The sequence below is a fragment of the Trichosurus vulpecula genome, chromosome 2, assembly GCF_011100635.1.
Source record: "Trichosurus vulpecula isolate mTriVul1 chromosome 2, mTriVul1.pri, whole genome shotgun sequence".
NCBI classification, from domain to species: domain Eukaryota; kingdom Metazoa; phylum Chordata; class Mammalia; order Diprotodontia; family Phalangeridae; genus Trichosurus; species Trichosurus vulpecula.
The window spans coordinates 347,172,140-347,187,864 of record NC_050574.1 but is presented as its reverse complement, the minus strand read 5'-3'; positions in this window follow the sequence as shown (position 1 = coordinate 347,187,864).

Below are 15,725 nucleotides of genomic sequence, written 5' to 3'. Positions count from 1 at the left end.
TCTTCCCTCTCTCTCTCAAACAGCGATTTGATTTAGATTATATATGTACAATCATGTAAACATATTTCCATATTAGTCATGTTGTGAGAGAAGAAACAATGTCTCCCTTTTCAAAGGTTTCTGAAGAATCCCTTTTGAGGACTGAGCATATCTTACTTAAGATTACTCTGACAACATTACATGTTCTCAAAATCCACTTCCTATATTTATACAATAATATAAAAGCACCAAGTATTATCTGAACTGGTTGTAGTAGATGAAGGATTGGCTTTGGAGCCAACAAGATCTGGATTCAAGTCCTGACTCTGATACCTGCTAAGGTGTATGATTGTAAGCCAGTTGTTTGACCTCTCTGTAGCCTGGGGATATTCTTTAGATTAGGAATTGCAGATGTTACCACACAAGGAGTTCCCTACACTGATTAAATAATAGGTCTGGACATTCCTTCCTTTCCCCTCCTCTACACCCCTCCCCCCCCCCCAAAGAATCCAAACTTCTCTGGTCAGGAGCTCTAAGGGCTTGCTTTCTATTGTTAATTCTAGTACCAAGAATGTCAGTAATACAAGAATGACGACTAAGACATACCTAAAGTAATGCTTGGTAGATCAGCAAAGTCATACGAACTCAACAAAAATTACTTATAGCTTACCTATAGCTTTCATAGTTCTCCCTTTTACTTGCATCCACACCAGAGGGGGAAAAGCAACAGCAGTACAGGGGAAAGTTCGCTGAACTTGCACTCTAAGGACCTGGGCTCCAATCTCAAATCAGTTGCTTGATATCAGAGATGGAGATCAAACATAATGGACAAAGAAAGGACAAATTCATAGGCATGGAACTGAGGACAGAGTCTCACCATCTGACACACCACACCCTCCCTCTCTGGCCCCTCAGTTATCACATAAAACCCATAGTAAGCATGTAGATTCTGGCTGCTTGCCTCAACTTAAGAAGGGAAGGTTATTACTATGGAAAAACTAACGGTTTTTTCCATTGGAACAGTGACAGGACCAAGTGACCTCTTTGTCTTCAGTGTTGAAATACTCTGTTTGTCCAATTCATATGTAAGGTGTATGCCTCCCATGTAAGATGTTTTTGTCCAAATGGAATGTCTAAATGCATAGACAGGCTGCTTGAGGGGAGGCCATTGAAACCTATCTCTGGAATCCTGCCCATTCTTCTCCAAGGGAAACTTCAACTCCTGCCTGGAGAGGAAGAGGAGAAAGGGCCATAAGGCTAGCTTCTCTTTTCTTGTCTCAGAGAGGGCTACTGGACTATAGTTTTGTCCATCTACTCCCCTAAATATTGCTTGCCTGGGGCATGTTTAGTTCAGAACAAAAATTTGCTTTCCTGGCTGCTATCTCTTGGTGGGGAGTGTCCCTTAAACTTATATCCATAGGTTTGGCTCCTTCCAGTCAAGCACAGATTACACAAAAAAACTGTCACAAATAATGAGTAGAGAATAAACCTTTTAATCCAGGCTGATAACAAACAGAAATTGGAGAAATTCTCCAGATTAGAATATACTAGAAAATGCAAAAGAAACCAATGAGCTCTGTAAGTAGGAATGAGATGAGATCTCAATGAGATGAGACCCAATCTCATCCAAGGGGAAATTTCCCTAAGTATCTAGAGAGGCAAGATGGAAGTAAGGACAGGTTGAGGAGCTGGCTTTTCTTGCATGTCTGCATAAGTCTTTTTCTTTTCCTCCATGGAGTCAGGCCTGAAGAGTATCTGGAATCACATGAATCTCTCTCAAGGAAGGAGTTCTCTCCAAAGCTCTTGTGCCATCTCTACCCCTCACATAGGGTTGGAGGTATGCGTTGGCATTCTCTCCTCCAATTAAGAAAATCTCATTCAAAAAATGCTTTAGACTGGGCTGAAAAACAGAGTTCCATGTAAATTGGTCTGCATCAGAACTGACCCATTTATGTCTGAGTCCAGGTCTTGTCCATATGTTCTCAACAGTATGGAGATCCCTGGACGAGGAACCCATTACTCTATGCAGCTCTGTAGGTTGTAGAAAGAAAACATGGAACTGGCCTGAGTTGGTCAGATTATGAAAGGCACCTATTCCATGTCCCTAGACTAGACTGAAGTGTCTGATTATCTGAAAAGTTAGCTCTGAGGTGCCCCCATATGTCCTTCTCCAAGCACAACACCTAGGAAAGCAGTAATTACCTTCTCTCAACATAACTTTAGCAGGAGCCCCCTGACCTTCCACAGGAAACAGAGAAAAGCCAGTAGAGCTTAAATTTTAAGGTAGCAAGAGAGGGAAGGGGAAAAGAAACATTTCCCAACATCCTATAGCTTTCATAGTTCTCCCTTTTACTTGCATCCACACCAGAGGGGGAAAAGCAACAGTAGTCAGGGGAAAGTTCGCTGAACTTGGACTCTAAAGACCTGGGTTCCAATCTCAAATCGGCTGCTTAATATTTATGTGACTTTGGGCAAGTCACAAACTTTTTGAGCTTCAGGTCTGTAAAATGATGATTTGACTAGATGACTTCTGAGGTCCCTTCCAACTTGAAATTTGTAATCTGAAGTATGATCCTAAACTTCGACTTTCAGGCTTACACCCTCACCTCCCCATGCTCTCTGTACCTTTCTCTCTCTGTTTCTCTCTGTCTCTGTCTCTCTCTGTGTGTATGTCTCTCTCTATCTCTCTGTCTCTGTCAGTCTGTCTCTCTCCTCTCTCCCTCCCTCCCTCCCTTCCTCTCTCTCTCTCTCTCTCTCTCTCTCTCTCTCTCACTCTCACACACACACACACACACACACACACACACACACAAACACACACCCCTTAGGCTGGAGTACTTTGGGATGCTGGACGTGAATGATTACCACCCCCACCACCCCCAATTATCACAATTCCAGTGGTACAAAAAATCAGGGTTGATTTTGCTAACATAAAAAAATAATCTCACAGAGGTCAACCGCTCACCACTGCTAGCAGTCTCACTTTAACAATGTCTCTGATGACAGCAAGCTTGGGTTGTGATTCACCTTGTCATACTTCAAAACTACTTTGAGGATCCGTAATTTTGTAGGTATGATTTCTTCCTCCATGGAAGGAGATAGAAACTCTTTTATGATTTAGTAAAAGGTCTGAATGTGTTTGCTATGTATGATTATAATAACATGAAAGAAAAAAGAAAAAACTGCTGGTTCTTTGTAGATCTATGCTTTTGATCAGATTAGAAAAGGGCATTTGCTTGTTAGAGTTTTTAATATAGACAAATGTTATACATCTTTTTGCATCTATCAAAATAATCATATCTTTTAAAAAATTTTTAAAAAATAACATGAAAGAAAAAAACAACAAAAAAGATATGAGATTTCAGATAGGTCCAATCTTGTCTCCAAAGGGCCAATGAAAATACACATTTATCTCCTTTCAAAATATAGGAAAGATAAATTGGAGTTGATCAACAGAGGGAAGGCATTTTGCACTAAGGGGATCTGGGAAAGGCTTCTTATAGAAGGTAGGATTTTAGCTGGTACCTCAGGGAAGCCAGGGAAGCCAAAAGACAGAAATGAGGAAAGAGAACATTCCAAGCATGAGGAGCCAGTGAAAATGCACACAGTTGAGAGATGGAATATCATGCGTGAGGAACAGGGATGATGTCAGTGTCATTAATCCATAATGTTGAGTGCCCGAAATCAGGATGACTCATCTTCATGAGTTCAAATCTAGCCTCAGATACTTACTAGCTCTGTGACCCTGGGCAAGCCACTTAACCCTGTTTACCTCAATTCCCTCATCTGTCAAATGAACTGGAGAAGAAAATGGCAAATCTCTCCAGTATCTTTGCCAAGAAAACCCCAAATGGAGTCACAAAGAATTGGACAAGCCTGAAAAATGACTGACTGAACAAGGGGTAAGGCACCAGAATACTGGAAAGGCAAGAAGGGGCCGGGTTACGGAAGGCTTTGAACATCAATCAGAGGATTGTATATTTTATCTTGGAAGTAATAGGAGCCTTTGAAAAATAGCTTAAAAATCCATCATTCTGTAGCGAAGATGGTAATGAGGCCCTGTGAACTTGGCTAGGTTGGTCATCAGAGACCAGATAAAGTCACCTTATCAATCTTTATTAAAATTCTTACTTCATCTAACCTGTTTGTTTTTCACCCCCAAAATGGTCTTCTAGAACCCAGCCACAAAAACTAATTTTCCTGGCAGCTATACAGTATACTCATGCACACTTACCCCGGTTCATTGGGGGATGACACAGAACCCATTTTCCCTTGGCATCTGATGGCAAGCTCTTCCTGACAGACTTAATTTATGTACTTTTCATTTCACCTAATTAGTCTTAGATTGCTCCCTTAAAAGCGCTATAAATATAGCACTGTTCCCTTTCCTTAATGCATGTGATGTTCAAAAATTTGGTTAAAAGTGGACTGCATTATTGATTCAGAAATTCATAAGCCTTTTCTCAGCAAGTTATCCTTTCTCCAATTATCCCCCATAGTACTCTTTGCCAGTAAATCAATTATCTGCTCTTGCCGTTCAAGAATTCCAAAGATTTGTGATTTCTTAGGTGGTACTCCAGAACTACCGATAAAGGTCAGAACCCCTCCACACCTATTATGAGACATCGTGGTTTCATGAATTAATGGGCTTTCCCCTTCTCTATGTTACTGCTGTTATTTTTAATTCGGTCATTTTCCATTATGTCCAATTCTTCATGGGCCCATTTGGGGATTTCTTGGCAGAGAAACTAGAGCGGTTTGCCATTTCTTTCTCCAGCTCATTTTATAGATGAGGAAACTGAGGCAAAGAAGGTTAAGTGACTTGCCGAGGGTCACACAGCTAGTAAGTGTCTGAGTCCAGATTTTAATTGAGGAAGAGGAGTCTTCCTGAATCAAGTCCTGATGCTCTATGCTTTGTGCCACCTGCCTGCACCCCCTTCTGACTTCCCCCATCTACTCCCCCCACCAAAAAATCATCTGCTTGCTATCATAACTGAACTTCGCTAAGCTGGTCCCCACATAAAAGTCTGTCTTTCCAGTTCTTCTAATTTCCAGGTTGGTAAAGACCTTCCAGAGTTCAGGTTCCACTGGTACAGCTTTTGAGACACCAGGGCCTCCTCTATGACACAATGAGTCAATCAGCTAGCATTTATTAAATACTTCCTATGTGTCAGAGACTGTAGAGGTGCTTATGAGGCAGTAATAATAGCTAACATTTATAGAGTGCTTGGAAATTTGCAAAGCTTTATGTACTTTGTGTTCTCACAATAACCCTGTGAGTTAGGTACAAAAAGACTTATTATCCCCATTTTACAGACAAGGTAACTGAGGCTGGGATAGGTTGTTACTTGCCACGATCACATATGAGGTAAAATGTAAAGCCAAATCTTCCTGACTCCAGGTCCCACACTCTGCCCACTATACCACAAAGGATTTAAGTCAAGGATTTATTTATTCATTATGTTTACATATCAACTCTTCTCCAAAGAAGTCTGAACCATCAGAAACTCTTATAAAGCAAACGTTAAAACATAAGTTGTTAATAATCAAAAAACAACAAACTAAGATAATCCTAAGGTACATTCTTATAACCATCATACTGATACGGATAGTTAAAGAACATGAATTCCATGTCCGTGAGGCCATAGGGAAACAGGAATGCTTGTCCTTCTTGGTGGAGTTTGGAACTGGTACTATCTTTTTGAAAAGTCATCTGGCCACAAGCCACCAGAATGACAAAGCATGTCCTCCAACTTCTGGCATAGACACGCTTGAGACAATAGGAAAGACTTCAGGAGATACGGTCTAGGATGCAGCTCTCACTGCTTTTGTCCCCAGTAATCTCACTATTAGGATTATATCCTAAGGCTATAATTTTTAAAAGAAAGAAAATGCCTATTTGTGCAAAAATATTCATATTAGGGTTTATCTGTGTTTTATACTAGAAAGAATCTGGAATGAACCTAAAAGGCCCAAGATTAGAGAACGACTAAAGCCCAGCTCCGGTGTCTCAGGGTGGCATGGAGGTGACCTTGGGTTCCATGTCCCTAGATTTCAAGTTGTGTCATGACCTACCAAGCTGGAAAGTCTCCACACAATAATAACTGGCATTTATGTAATGCTTTAAGGTTTGCAAAGCACTTTACATATGTTATCTCATACAAGCCCCATGAAATGGATGCCGTTATCATTTCACAGATGAAGAAAGTGAAGCTGAGAGTTAAGTGACTTACCCAGGGTCACACAGCTAAGCAAGAGTCTGGGGCCGGATTTGAACTCGAGTCTTCCTGACTCCAGATTCATCTGCACCACCTAGCTGCATGTGGGCTCAGTGAATATGCTAAGTTCTGAGAGGCTTATCTCTGGGTTGGCTTGGGTAAGTTAGGTCCACTCACTGCAGCGATTGGAATGAGAACTCTCTGGCTTGGAGGAATTTTAAAATGGAGGAGGTCAGTAATTATGTGATAATTTTACATTCCTCCTAGGGAGAAGAAAAAGAAACCAATCCATAGGATTTACATTTCCAAAAGAGATTTCCTAAAGGATATTCTTTGTAGCCAAGTAGAGATGGCAGAGGAGGCTAATGGCCTCCAGGTCTGTTTCCAGAGTGAGATAATGGGGTGACAGCTCTGTATACGGTAGAGTGGTTGCTACGAAGATGGCTTTCCAACATTCCTGTTTGGTCCCATCTCTGACATGTGTTAGAGTTTCTTCTTCTGAGGGTTCTAGGATAGTGATTTGTGGGGAGCAAGGTATAATCTGCTAACTCCCCTCCCAGATCTATGCTTTGGAATCCTGGGCACACTAATTGACTGTGCCAGATGAGAGTACGGGAATAGAATGTTTTCTGATGTCTCCAAGGTTAGCTAACAAGAGGAATAGGGAGGGACTTATCTATGACAGCAGGTGCTAAAAGGCCATCAGGGTCTGGACGGACACATTATGAGGTTATTACTGAGAAAAGAGGAGGAGAGACCTTCTCAGATGGTGAAAGCAAGCAGCAAGAAACAACTGATCCTTATAGGATGTGAGCTAATTGATATGGGCATGAATCTTCCTTCCTAGGAAGTTCTGTCTCTTAAATTATCTGGCAAGTACCAGGAGCCTAGCCTTGGCTTATACTCTCAGATTAAGTATGAAAGGCATTATAGCGGGGCATATAGCTTTCACGCTTGCAATTTTATAAATGAAACACTAACTCATATTCCACAGTGGAGAGGAAATAAAGGTCTAATGGACAAAGATCCAAACAGAAAGATAAAGGTCTTACTTATTAATATGAGTGTACAAATGTATTTATGCATGCATATATTTTATAGCAAATGATACTGATTCATTTGCATATCTGAATGAGAAAGAACAGGATTTGTCATAAAATTCTAAGAAACAAAATCATATCCTTATACATTTCATAAGGAGGGGATCATAGAAACCACAAGCCAGACACCATGAAATGAATGAAAGTGGTTACATTTAACAGTCCCTACAGCACATGGTGATGACTTTTTGTCTCAAAGACCCCCTCTTAAGCTGCAGAGAGATTTTTGTCATCTGCACCCACAGAGAGGGCCCACCCGGACAGAATCACATATGCTTCCATCCTTGAAGTCTATCAACATAATGGAATATTGCTGAACCATAAAGAATGACAAATATGAAGAACCAAAAAGGAGAAGGCATATAACTGAAGTAGAGCAAAGAATTAGAAGAAAAACACACACATTGTCTCTAACTGTGTAAAAAATAATAACCAGAAAAAATCTGATACACAGAAGAAAGAGATCTGAAGGGAATGCAAAAGCAAATAAGTCTGTTATTGTTATATTTTTAAAGTTTATATAAATGCATTCTTTTAAAATATAAACCAAACAGTTTGGAGTTTATGTTTTTATGTATGATTTTATTTTATTTGAATGTTTGTTTCTATTGATAGTTTTTAAGTTTATAATAAAAATGATTTCTAAAAATAAAGTAAATTTGTATAAAATCAAGTCCTTAGCTTTGTTAAGATCTTGATATTGAAAGTTAACATAATGCAGTCTTAGAGCTCTGGTTTTGGAGGATGGGAAGATGGAGTGCTGGATATGGGAGTCAGGATGACCTCCATTCAAAGCCTGCCCCACACACTTACTAGCTGTGTGACCCTGGATGAGCCACTAAACTTCTCTCTGTTCCGTCATCTATTTAAAAATTTTAAAAGGGTGGGGTGGTGGTGGTGATGGTGGTGGAGGGGTGTTAAAGGTATTGGACTCAATGGGCAGCTAGGTGGCTCAGTGTATAGAGTGTTGGGCCTGGGGTCAGGAAGACTCATTTTCATGAGTTCAAATCTGGCCTCAGACACTTACTAGCTCTGTGACCCTGGGCACATCACTTAACCCTATTTGCCTCAGTTTCCTCATCTATAAAATGAGCTGGAGAAGGAAATGGTGAACCATCCCATTGTCTCTACCAAGAAAACCCCAAATGGAGTCACAATGAGTCAGATATAACTAAAACAACAGAACAATAACATTGGATTCAAAGACCTACAAGAGGCCTTCTAGTACAAATTTATGACCATATTATCTATGGATTTTTATTCAGAGGACCTAGGTTTAAAATCAAGCTTTGACACTTACTGCTTGTTTTACTTCTAACAACTCATTCATCTTCTCTGAGTCCCAGTTTCTTCATTCATAAAATGAAGGGGTTGAGTTCTAGGTAGTAATAGTGATATGGATGTGGGGGGCAAGAAAAGAACAGAAATAACATTGGAGGAATATTTAAAAATACACAGAAGAAAGTGGAAAGAAGTTCAGAAAGGGACACATAAGCAGGGCAGTTTTGCTACTATGGTGGTAAATTTGATAAACATTAAAAAAAGTGCATACTAGAAGTCCACAATTTCAGATACAGTTCTCAAGTTTGTCAATTTCATAATAAAAAAGAAAACACGTATATGAAAGATTGAACTAAATTACCTCTAAGGTTCCTTCTATCTCTAAATCTATGACCATATGACTTTTGATGAATAAGTCCTCAACCTCAAACAAAGATGAAGCTGAGAGGATTAGGAAGGAGTCAGGTGATTTTGTTAACCTGGTGACACTCAAGTCTTTGGTCTTCTCCATGCCCCAAACCTCACCTCAGGAAGTTCACAGCAAAGCCTGGAACATAAGATTTTCCCAGAGACACACACCTTTTAGAGTAATGCAAACACAAACACCCAGGGAAAACCACCCAGAAATACTTTAACCCCTGTGATTGCCTATGCCCCCTCGTATGAGGAGATCTCAGATGGCTATCTCTCTTCTCCTCTCTTGTTCCAGAACCACTTGCATACATGCATCTAGCCTTTCATCTTCCCATCCTCCATAAGTTCAGTCATAGTATTGCCAATGATTTCACTGGATCTGCCTCTTTCCCCCTGCACATAATACAGGGAGCTCAGATATATGGAATCTTATCTGGAATCCCCATTGGTATGACTGCATGAAGTGTGCAGCGGTGTCTTCTGGCTTTAGGGCTCAATGCAGAGGAACCGTGCACCAGCTTTCATACTGCTCTAGTTCAGTATCAGTATCGACAAGCATTTATTAAGTGTCTACTATGTGCCTGGCACTGTGCTAAGCCCTGGGGATACAAAAAGGGACAAAAGATAGTCCTTGCCCCCAAGGAGCTTACAGTCTAATGGTGGAGAAAACGTGCAAACACATATAGACAAAGCAAGCTATATATAGGATAAATAGGAAATCATTAAACACAGGGAAGACCCTACAGTTGAGAGAGGTTAGGAAACACTTCCTGTGAAAGATTGGATTTTAGTTGGCATTTAAAGGAAGCCAGGGAAGGCAGAAGGCAGAATTGAGGAGGGAGAGCATTCCAGGAATGGAGCGGTAACCAGTGCGAAGTCATGGAGACAGAAGATCGGGCAACATGTATGAGAAATATGTGTAAGCTGACCCAAATGGCTGAACCATAGAATGAGTATTTGGAGGGAAGTAATGTGTAAGAACACTAGAAAGTCTCCTGGGACACTCCCTTGCATATGCTACTTACTATCCTCCATCCACCGTACCATTTATTCTCTCTCGATAATTTACACTATCCTCTTTTCTGAATTTACTCAACCTTTAGACTCTCTCTTTTTTCTAAACACCTTTGCCAATGCACATACCTGCTATCCTCAGGCCTTCCTAAAGAGCTTGGGGAATAATTATAAACTGCATGTCTCTACCTCCATAGTCTTAGGAGAATGACTGCCACCGTTCAGTCATTTCAGTTGTGTCCTGCTCTCTGTGACACTTTGTGGGGTTTTCTTGGCAAATATACTGGAGTGGTTTGCCATTTCCTTTTCCAGCTCACTTTACAGATGAAGAAACTAAGGCAAATGGGGTTGCCCAAGGTCACACAGCTAGTAAGTATCTGAGGCCAAATTTGAACTCAGGTCTTCCTGACTCCAGGCCAGCATTCTTTCCACTGCACCACCTTACTGCCAGAAGGTGGTGAGAGATGTCAGAAAGGAAGAAAGCAAAGGTAAAGAGAAAGATTCCAGGAGTTCTGCATCTTGAAGCTTTCCTAATATTTCTGCTGGTCAAGTTAGGTCCCATTCTCCTAGTCATGGTCCTCTTTGCTAGGATCTAAGGCTGCTCCTTAGCTCCTTCCCCAAGGGAGATGCTGCATCTCATAACCTGAATTGTAAGTTCTGCCAGCAAAAGAGTCTGCTTTGAGACAAAGGGATCCCACTATATCAGTGAACAGAAAACTTCAATCTAGTCCATTTGACTCACTGGGGACCATAGTTTTGAAGCAAGGGAGTCCTGCCCTATTTATGGCAGAAATCTACCTCCTCACGTGAACTTATTATGGATCTCTCTAGTACTGCTGGAGCCAAGTGACTAAACTCAAATATTAAATGCTGTTGAAGAATGCTTTAAACTAGTGGTCCCCAAATAGGGCCGGGGGCCCCTGGGGAGCCATGGAATGACCCCAAAGGGTGTATGAACAACAAACTTGAGGGTGGAAAATTCGGCAACATCCTACCATCCTTGCTCATTTTGAACATTACCACAACTACCCTTCACCCATTATCAACCACTCTTCCATATCACCCTCTTCCACTTCTTCCTGTGGCAAACTCCCAACATTTCTCTTCTCTTCTTTAATCAGCATTGGCCCGTTGGGCAGTTATCAAGTACTAATGACCCAAGTACCCACACTGGCTCTATGGACAGAGGAATTGTACCTAGGCAAAATTCCTCCCTACTACCCTGATGCAGAAGAATTACAGAAGTCTGAAGATCATAAGATCATAGATCTGGAACTGAGCCTTAATTAAGGACATGGAGACCTCTCATTTTATGTGAGAGGAATCTAAGGCCCATTGAGGGTACAGTCAATCCTCAGCTTTCAAGGGGGTAATTGGTCTAGAAAACAGTTGCTACATTGAACCTATGGGAAATAGGGGGCTAGGTTCCCAAGGCCACCAAAAACTGCAGTCTTTTGCTAGAGATTGCTGAAAATACACTTTTCTGCATACAATTCTTTATAACAAAACATTAATTCAGATAATATGCACTTTTCCCAACACGGTAACCATGAAATAATCCATAAAATGCAGTACACACACAGTAACAGCAACATTGTGTGATGATCAGCTATGAATGACTTAGCTCTTCTCAGCAATACAATGATCCATGACAATTCCAAAGGGCTCATGATGGAAAATGCTACCCACAACCAGAGGAAGAACTGATGGAGTCTGAATGCATATTGAAGCATATTATTTACACTTTATTTTCTTCATGGTTTTTTTTCTTTTTGACCTTTCTTCTTTCACAACATGACTAATATGGAAATATGTTTTACATGATTGCACATATATAACCTATATCAAATTGCTTAGCATTTTAGGGAGGGAGGAGAGGATGGAGGCAGAAAAGTTTGGAGCTCAAAATTTTTAAAAAAATGAATGTTAAAAATTGTCTTTACATGTAATTAAAAAATAAAATACAATTAGTATTTTAAAAAATAAAATGCAGTACACAAAATAAAATTGGTAACATGTAAAACATTTTCTCTTACTGGTAATTCCCCAGGATTCTGTGACCTTTGGTGCTAACATCTCAATTGAAAAAACAAACAACCATTGACACTTTTGATGTCCACCTGTCACCTGACTCTCACCTGTGGTTCCAAGAAGCTGTCTTTATAACAGTAGGGTTGAACAAGACCAGTGGAGAGCCTGGTAGGATACTAGAGGCTCCACAGACTTGCACACATGGCCCCTCTCATTTTTTTCTCTATTGCACATAGCCAAGATTGTGCTCATGATTATGCTAGCAGTTACTAATATGAAAGTTAAAATGAGGTTACTAATAAAATCCCAGGAATGCTTGAGAGTTAAACACAGAATGTTGAGGATTGACCGTATTGTGGTAGAGCTGGGATCTAAACCCGGGTCATAGATCAAATATGGGTTCTTTGACTCCAAGTCCAATATTCTTTGCATTGTACTTCACTTCCCTATAATCTTTCCCCCTTCCCACCCCACCTCCCCCAGCTGATGATACCCATCATCCTGCTTATCATATCATGCATGACTAAACAGACAAGTGCCCAATATGTTAACAATCCTCCAATAAATGCTCATAGCATTTTGTTGGTATATATTTCAAAACTCTATATTACATTTATTTGTGTGTTCCAGAGGTCTTATTCATTTTTGTATACCACTAAAGTGGCTGTATGTTGTCTTCCCCATAGAGAGTACTTAGTAAATACTAATTTAATTGGGGAAGCTAGTGCTGGGCCTGGAGTCAGGAAGACTCCTCTTCCTGAGTTCAAATCCAGTCTCAGGACACTACCTAGCTCTGTGACCCTGGGCAAGTCACTTAATTCTGTTTGCCTCAGTTTTCTCATTTGTAAAATGAGTTGGAGAAAGAAATGGCAAACCACTCCAGTATCTTTGCCAAGAGAATCCCAAATGGGGTCACAAAGAGTTGAAGACAATTGAAAATAGACTAAACAACAAATTTTAATTGATCATTCCTTGAACATTCATTTCTTCATTATCATTATTCCCATTTGCATAGCTCTTATCACCATTCTCTAAAACCTCTTTTCTATAAATGAATAAGCAGGTAGACACGGTTCCATTATTTTTTGAGGCTACCTGATACAAAACAGGAAATGATAGCTATTTTCTGCAGTATGATAAGGCATTTGGGTGCGTTATATAGAGCTGTGGTCTCTAAACATTTTTGATCATGTATCCCTTGGGGAAAAAATTGAGCACATACTTCATATATATATTTAATGATAAACTAGACACATGTATAAATGTAGTGATTATGTTATGCTGTAATATTTATGCAAAAATAAAAATGTTTAAGGGCTTGCCTTTTGAATTTTAAAAGATTAAATAACCTTTTATCCTAGAGTCACTAGGAAGCCACTAGAGTTTATTGAGTAAGGGCTCAGACCAACCTGTACTTTAGGAAAATCACTTGGCACTTGTACAGAAAAGGCATTGGAATGGGGGGAGACGAGGCAAGGAGACCAATAGGAGGCAAGAGGTCATAAAGGTCTAAAAACTACAGCAGGGGTAATGTCAGTGAGGTGCCAGGAAGCTGTGGAAGTAGAAAGGCAAGATTAGGCAATTGATGGGCTGTGTTGGATAGCACCACAATTTCGAACCTGGACAGTTGGAGAGCTGGTTGATACCCTTAGTAGAAATAGAGAAGTTTGGAAAGATGGTGGATTTTCAGGGAAAGATAATATGATGAGACCCAACTACAATCCATTCATGCTGGCTTGTTATACATGGCTCATAAATATACTCACCAGCAATGGCTCTGGAGCAGAAACCACCCTTCTGTTGTTTTTGTTCTTGTTCAGCCATGCTTCAGTCACATCTGACTGTGACTCCATTTGGGTTTTCTTGGCAAAGATACTATCTCCTTCATAAACAAATAAATAAATAAATAAATAAATTCGTGTGTGTGTGTGTGTGTGTGTGTGTGTGTGTGTGCGTGTGCATGTATATCTATATACATACATTTACACATACATAGACACGTGTATGTATGTAAGTATAGATGTACGTGTGTGCATGTGCACGTATATCTATATATACACATACACACATGCACATGTATATATACATATAGATGTACGTGCATGCATGTATATCTACACACATACATGCACAAATATAGATGTACGTGTGTTCATGTATATCTATGCACACACATGTGTATGTATGTATACATATATGTATGTGTGTTCATGTACATCTATATAAATGCATACACACGTGTATGTATATATGTATAGATGTACTTGTGTGCAAGTGCATGTATATCTGCGTGCACACATATACACACATGTACACATGTATGTGAATGTATATATACATATAGATGTACATGTGTGTGTATATATATGTAGCTGTTCAATCATTCTTCAGTCTTGTCTGATTCTTTGTGATCTCATTTGGGGTTTGCTTGGCAGATACTATTTCCTTCATAAATAAATAAATGGGCATGTGTGTATATCTCTACATACACATATATACATATACACATACACACATGTGTGTGTCTATGTGTGTGTATATATATATATACATACATACATATACATGTAGTTGTTGTTCAGTCTTTTTTTAGGCATGTCTGACTCTTTGTGATCCCATTTGTGGTTTGCTTGGCAAAGATACTAGAGTGGTTTCCCATTTACTTTTCCTGCTCACTTTACAGATGAGGAAACTGAGGTAAGCAGGGTTAAGTGACTTGCCCTGAGTCACACAGCTAGTAAGTGTCTGAGGCCAGATTTGAACTCAGAAAGAGGAGCATTCCAGACTCTAGGCCTGGTGCTCTCTATCAGCTGTACCACCTAGCTGCCCCAATATGGAAATATGTTTTACATGATTGCACATATGTAACCTATATTAAACTGCTTACTGAATTAGGAAGGGGGAGGGGAGGAGAAAATTTGGAACTCAAAATTTTATAAAATATAAATATAAAAATTGTCTTTACGTGCAATTTTAAAAACACTATTAATAAAAAAGATATGCTGATTTGCAATGGATGGCAAGCTTAATATGAATAAAGTGAGTGATAGGGCATCTAAGAAAACAAATCCAGTCTTAAGGTAAATTAGAAGTTTCAGAGTCTCCAAGACTAGGAAGGTAATAGGGCTGCTGAACTCTGATCAGAACACATCTGAAGTATCATTCTGAGTTCTAGGTATCACAGTTTAGAAAGGACATTGATAAAGCAAAGAACATCCAGAGAAAGGCAACCAGAATAGTGAAGGGCCATGAAGTCCTGGCATGTGAGAGTCAGTCAAAGGAACTTGTGATATTTATTCTAGAAAAGAGAAGGTCTCATTGAGAGAGGGACATGACAGCAAACCTCAAGTATCCAGAAGGCCTTAAGATAACTAAGGTTCAAGGCACTGGGATTTTACTTTCTACCCTATATTCCTATCTTCAAATATTTAATTCAACTCATCAAATATTTATGGTGTATGCTATATGAAAGGTATTATATTGGGTGCTGGGGATTCAAAGACAAAAATTAAACAATCTCTGCCCTCCAGGAGTTTATAAACTACTGCTTTCCATACAAACAGTGTAGATTCATATTCTATGATGTTTAATCATTCTAGTCTCTATCTCTACATGTAGCTATCTCTGGTCACCAAAGAGGCTCTTTGGTGATGAAAACGATGAGGATGGATAGCTCCTTATTCTTTTT